Source organism: Juglans microcarpa x Juglans regia, chromosome 4D (assembly GCF_004785595.1).
Source record: "Juglans microcarpa x Juglans regia isolate MS1-56 chromosome 4D, Jm3101_v1.0, whole genome shotgun sequence".
NCBI lineage: Eukaryota > Viridiplantae > Streptophyta > Magnoliopsida > Fagales > Juglandaceae > Juglans > Juglans microcarpa x Juglans regia.
This window is the reverse complement of record NC_054600.1, coordinates 16,793,234-16,799,488: the sequence shown is the minus strand read 5'-3', so window position 1 is coordinate 16,799,488 and position 6,255 is coordinate 16,793,234.

Genomic DNA, 6,255 nt, shown 5'->3' with positions numbered 1-6,255 from the left:
CCATAACTACCTCCAGTAGGTCACCTCCTAGAACAAGCCACAGTGGTCATAATTGCCTCGTGCAGGTTGCCTTCTGGAATGAGTTAAGGGGCCTGGGATGGAACCATCAATGCGTCTGGGCTCCCTAACAACCTAGCACAGGTTAAAACAAATAAGGTCTAACTTTAACGTAAAAATAACAACTCAACCTTTAAGTTAGCTCAAAAGGCAAGCAATCCAATAGCACGATTGAAAACAAAAACAATCATCAAATACGGGAAACGCGCATTCCATGCTCTTTGCTAACAATAAATAGTCATACACTCGCACAAACAAACATCCTAAAGTTCCATCCACATAGGCCCTTATAAGGGATGTACAAGTCTCCTTGATCTTCGTTGCATCACCTAACGAAGATAAGTTAGGGATAAATTCCCATAATATATTTTTCTACAGTTCTCGTAGACTTTCTCTATCGTGGTTGACTATTATTAAAGATTCTCAAGATCTTCTTGTTGGACAAGTTGACCTTAATAATCACGAGTATCTATTGGATATAAAATGAATTAGGGCCCAACCCATTGTCAAGAATAAAAGGAAATAGATAAGACAATGAAGAGATAAAGCCAAAAAATGTTGACTGACATACAAAAAGGGTGAAAATGACATAAATTAAGTAGGATTCAACTATTCAAAAAAGAAAGAAGACTTCTATACAAGGAGAGGATCTCTACAAATCTACATACTTCTCTACACACATTTTATAAATCCTCTCTCTCTCCAGATTTCTACAGGGACCACATCTTCTTCAACCTCTCCTAAACCCTAGTTTCTCCATTAGATTGAGAGCTATGTGAGGCCATGAAGATTTGTACAATCACAAAACATAGTGGATTTTGCCTTCAAATGACCCATGGAGTTAGGCTTTTATGTGGAATCATGTATGTGTCTATATCTTTATTTACGTTTTATATGCTTTGTTTATTATTTATTTCATAGATAAACATTCATGCACCGTATCAACTCCTAAGATATCATCGTGGGCTATTCAACTGTATTGTTGTGTTTCGGTTGTGCTGAAAATTGCATCAATAGATAGTTAGGATGGAAGATGATTTTTCAATAAATAAATAAAAAGACCCCTGACACTTGGGGTGTCATGTGAAACCCACACAGGCTTGTAGTGACACTTATTTTTTTTATTTATTTTTATTTTTTTATTTGTAAAAGAGTTAGGGTCCCATGTACAAGACGGACTTTTCCCCAAATTTATTGAGAACCCTTATCACTTTTGATGGAGGAAAACCTTGATTATTACAAAAAGATACTTGGGGTTACAACTAAAACTAGAAAGACCACCCAAGTATCCAAAAAAACCAAGCTGAATAAACAATACACAGCAAAAAAACAAAGAAAACAAACAAATGACCCTAACAATCAGAACCTGAAATAAATAACAACGTAGCACCAAACAAATAAAAAGACGATGAACGCTGCATTCAGAACGCATCAAAACTCCAGAACAAAAAATTCCTCAACATCTCAATTAAGGTACACCCGATATATCTATTCTCAAAATTCCTTTGAGCAAGTGGGGTACTTCATTAAAATGTTGCCACACTCTTGAACAATTTCTAGCAGCCATTCGAGCAAGAAAATATGCCCAATGTTACCCTCGCGGAAAGTTTGTTTAAACGTCACCTGCATTCTGGCAATCATATCAACAATATCATCCCAATAATCCTCCAAATACCAAATACCACACCTCCCATTCTCAAACCATTTTATTATGAGGAGTGAATCCATCTCCACTTCTACCATAAGGATTCCCAAATCTTTACAATGCTTTAAACCATATTAAAGCGCCAAAAATTCAGCCGAGTTATTCGTCCCTTGTTCTAAATATTTTGCAAAAGCCAACAATAAACTGAAGTCATCCCTCCGAACAATTCTAGCAGCTCCCAAAACAATCAAATTTCCCAAGCAACTACCATTGATATTTAATTTAACCCAGCCAGAAGCTGGTTTTTTCCAGCTAATCATAGTTGCTTGCTTCCTTTTCAACGGCTTAAAAGGAATATCCAAAGCTTGCAATACACATTCATCTTCCACCTTATAATTTTTTCTAGCAGGAATTCGAAAACTCACCCAAGCAATGGCCGTTTTAATAGACAACCATAAGGACTCAGCAGATTTTTTTATACCTTCCATACGTGCATTACATTGCCATAGCCTGAGGGACCAACTTAAAACCACCATAATTACGCCAATAAATTGACCAGCTTGAGATGTATTAGAGGCTCTTCTCATCCATAATTCTATTTTTCTCTCCACGATCGACTTGAATCAAAAGGAATTCCAAGGTACATAGAGGCACGATACCATACTTCATTTGTTAAAGGTCCATGTGCAACTACATGATCCTGATCTTCTACACTGCCATCTACACAACATTCACACTTCGAGACAATTGGGATAACCAACTCTTGAATTCGGCTATCTAGACTACGACAATAATTCAAAGCTTTCTAGCAAGTTATAGAGTACTTTTTGGGTAAGGCTGAATTCCACAACCAATCATTCCAAACCATACGAAGTCCTTTTATATGACAACACTCCTAAGCTGACTTCAAACTAAAACCTCCATCTACATTTGGTTTCCATATTACGGTATCTGTAGCACTTTTATACTTGCCAAGACCTTCAATGATTTCCTCCAAATTATTGTCCCCCACTAGGTTTCTTAGCGACACTTGAGCTTCATTTGTCGGTGGAAATCATGCATCATGAGCTGGGTTTAGGAAATCGATAAGTGAGGAGTTCAATAATTAAGTGTGTGTAAGGCTATTGTAGATTTAGCTTCCAACTTTATGCATAACATGGAGAAAAACAAATGAATGAGATGAAAAAGAAAAATAAAAAAACGATGGAGAGGAAAAGTAGGGTTGACAATTTTTGACACGTGTAAGCCTGACATGAAGAAGACATGGAATAATAAGATTAAGGTTGGCATAATCAAGTTCAAGCCAATTTGAATCAACCCGAATCTAAGCTGATTAGTAATCAAGTGTAAGGCACTTGCAGATCTAGTTTCCAACTTTATGCATTACAAGGAGAAATACAAATAAACAAAAAGATAAAAAAGAATAAAAAAAAAAGGACGGAGATTGAGGAGAAGTAATGTTGACAATGACACCTTGTGTAAGCCAAATATGAAGAAGACACAAATAATATAGTTAAGGCTGGCGTAATCAAGTTTGAGTCAATTCGAATAAACTCGTATCTAAGCTTGATTAATAATTGAGCCATTACTATTGAAGGTGGCGAAGGTGAATTGTATACTTTTTTTTTGATCAAGCGTGCTGGTAGGGTAACCATCTGCCTACCCGCTTGATTTCAAGGTCGGCTCAATAGATTTTGAGGCCTAAGACGATAAGTTAAAACTGAGCATTTTTCTTATATCAAATTAGTTAAGTTATATCTAAATATATTTTTATTTAAAAATTATTCTTCTTGCTTTTTGAGTTGCAAAATTACTAATTAAATTTTTATATTCAAGTTCTTCTAATATCTCATTCTCAACTAATAATATAGCTAGTCCATTTAATCTTTCCAGTAACATTGTTGATCTTAGATAAGATTTTATCAATTTTAATTTTGAAAAACTTCTTTCTGCAGAAGCAACAGTAATAGATATTGTTAATAAAATTCTGTAAGCGATACATGCATTTGAAAAAGAATCAAGTTTTTTTATATAATTTAATATATCAATAGGAGCGCTTTCTATGGCTTGTAGCTTATTTGTGGGCAGAATTTTCTGATTGGTTCAACCTAAAAAAGACTACCATAAAATCTAGAAATTCCTGGATTTCATTATAACTAGAAAAGAAAGATCGAAACAAAACATGAGAAGTAGGTGTCAAGAGGGAACGAACAAAAGTACAAAACATCTCTCACGAGTGAGGAAGCTATGGTATAACATTAATATTTCTTTGCAACCAAAATACATAGACTACTTAGAAAACAAAAGAGAAGTGTTAGGTTCTTAACAAATTTAAATTCTATAAAACTGTTTACCATAAATCGCATATAACATATTACTATAAGCCATCGCAGTTTTGTCGACTTTAGTTTTGTGAGATATTTTTCAGAACTAAATAATTTTCATGAAAAAATACCGACTCTTAACTTTTTAGGTAGCATCCAACTTAGACCGGACTTGTGAAAAGAGGCCAGGTGGTCTGTTCCAAAAGCATTCGTCTCAGCTTTAGCCAGCAATAGTTGCTATCATTCATTAGGTGGACAGCCGACAGATTTCTGTCTAAAGAGTAAAAGAGAGCATTTAGCAGGGTTGGGGAATGGGGAGATAAGAAATGGTACACCCGTTTTACCGAGCTTTATTGGTTTTTTGAAAAAGTTGAAACAATATATACAAGTATATCAAGATAAATAAATAAATAAATAAATAAATAAATAAATAAATAAATAAATGTTATTGGGACAGTCTCAATGAACTACTGTAATCGAATAACATTAAATAAAATTAATGATTCCTAATAAAATTTAAGTGTATGAGAGGAAATTTATTTATTTTTATACAAGTAAAAAAAATAAAAAATAAAAAAGAGTTAAGGGAACACAAAAAAAAAAAAAAAAAAGAATGAAAGATAGAATTAAAATAAGTAGAGAGAAAATGAAGATTGAGTTTATGGTAAAATGATAAAATTAAGATGATTAGTAGTATTATTTATAGTAAAATGGGTGAAGACCGTTGGTTACAAACTTCGACGCTGCTACGTGTCGATCGACAAAAGCTATCGAGTTTTTTAACCGGCCATGTTAAAGTATTTTTTTTATTTGTTTATAGTATTTTTTGTACATTTAAAAAAAATAAAAAAATATTAAAAAAATAAACAAATATAAATACTAAAAAATATACACATTTTGATAACTTTTGTGGATGGGATTCATCGGTGACTATATCATTTTCCTGCAAACTTTTATCATGTTTCCATACATTTTCTCTTCTCTTATTTGGTTATTTTATTTTATTGGGCACTATTATTTGGTTTTTGTTCATTGATTACATTTGCTTTTTACTCCGCAAATTAGCCTTTTTTTTTCCCACGTGTTTTGCGTTCATACGATCTTTGCTTTTACACGAGCAGATTTGTCCTGTTTTTCCTATCTTTTGAATGGTCAATGTGTTTTTTTAAATCATCTCCTCATGAATCATGATAAAGCTGGCAAAACTTCTTTTTTTTTTTTTTTTTTTCTTTTCCTGTTAAATGAATCTACATCTGACATCTTGAATAGGTTGATGTGGGGCATTTGTTATTCTGTTTCTAAGCAAACTTGAGTAGGTTAATGTGGGGGCATTTGTTGGGATCGAGAAAGGTGATCTCAAAATGTCGGATACAATTTTTTATTTTTTTAATGGTTGAAGATGTGATTTTAATGATTTTTTGATTTTTTCAAATGTGTAAAAAATTTAAAATATATTTGAAAAAAGATGTGTAATTATATTTATCAGTACGGTGCAGGAATTCCTTTCTCGATTTCTTAGCATTGTCCTTAATAAAAGTAAAAGTTACGTGTGGAGGCGTGTAATGCTTCAATGAAGATTCCATTGAAGTAGTTATAATATTACAGAAAAAATAAAAAATAAAAAGGCAATGTTATCGATATATTTATTGGGAAGTTATTTTATTTTTAAGTCAATATTTAAGACACATTATTTATATTGTAAGATTTAATTTGTAGGATTCAGATTTTAAAATTTATCTTATAAATTAAATTATATCATGTAAGCACTTTATTAAATGTATTCTACACACTGCTTAAGAATATAATTTTTCATTTATTTTTGACTCCCACCTATTTCTCACTAAGGAGAAGCTGCTTAAAGCAGTTTTAACATAGTCTGATAAACAGACTATAAAACTACGACTAAAAGCTGTAGTTGAGAGTTGTGTGCTGCATTTTGTTGGTTTGGTTTGGCTTGGCTGAATAAGACTTTTACGACTACTTTATCTTGATCATTGGTTAGGAAAAGCAATAATATAGGGAAATAACAACCTAAAGATGAGCCGAGACGCCGACGTAGGACAGTCACTGGTGGTGGCGGTGGGTGCGGCTCACGCGCCACTCTAAGAAAGAAGGTAGTATTCGGATCTAAGAGATCCGAAGCCGCTGACTCTGATGATGCCACGTATGGCAGCAAAAGACTTACCTTGGTGTGGCGGCGCGTGGGTTTCACAACCATTGTAAGCCGTG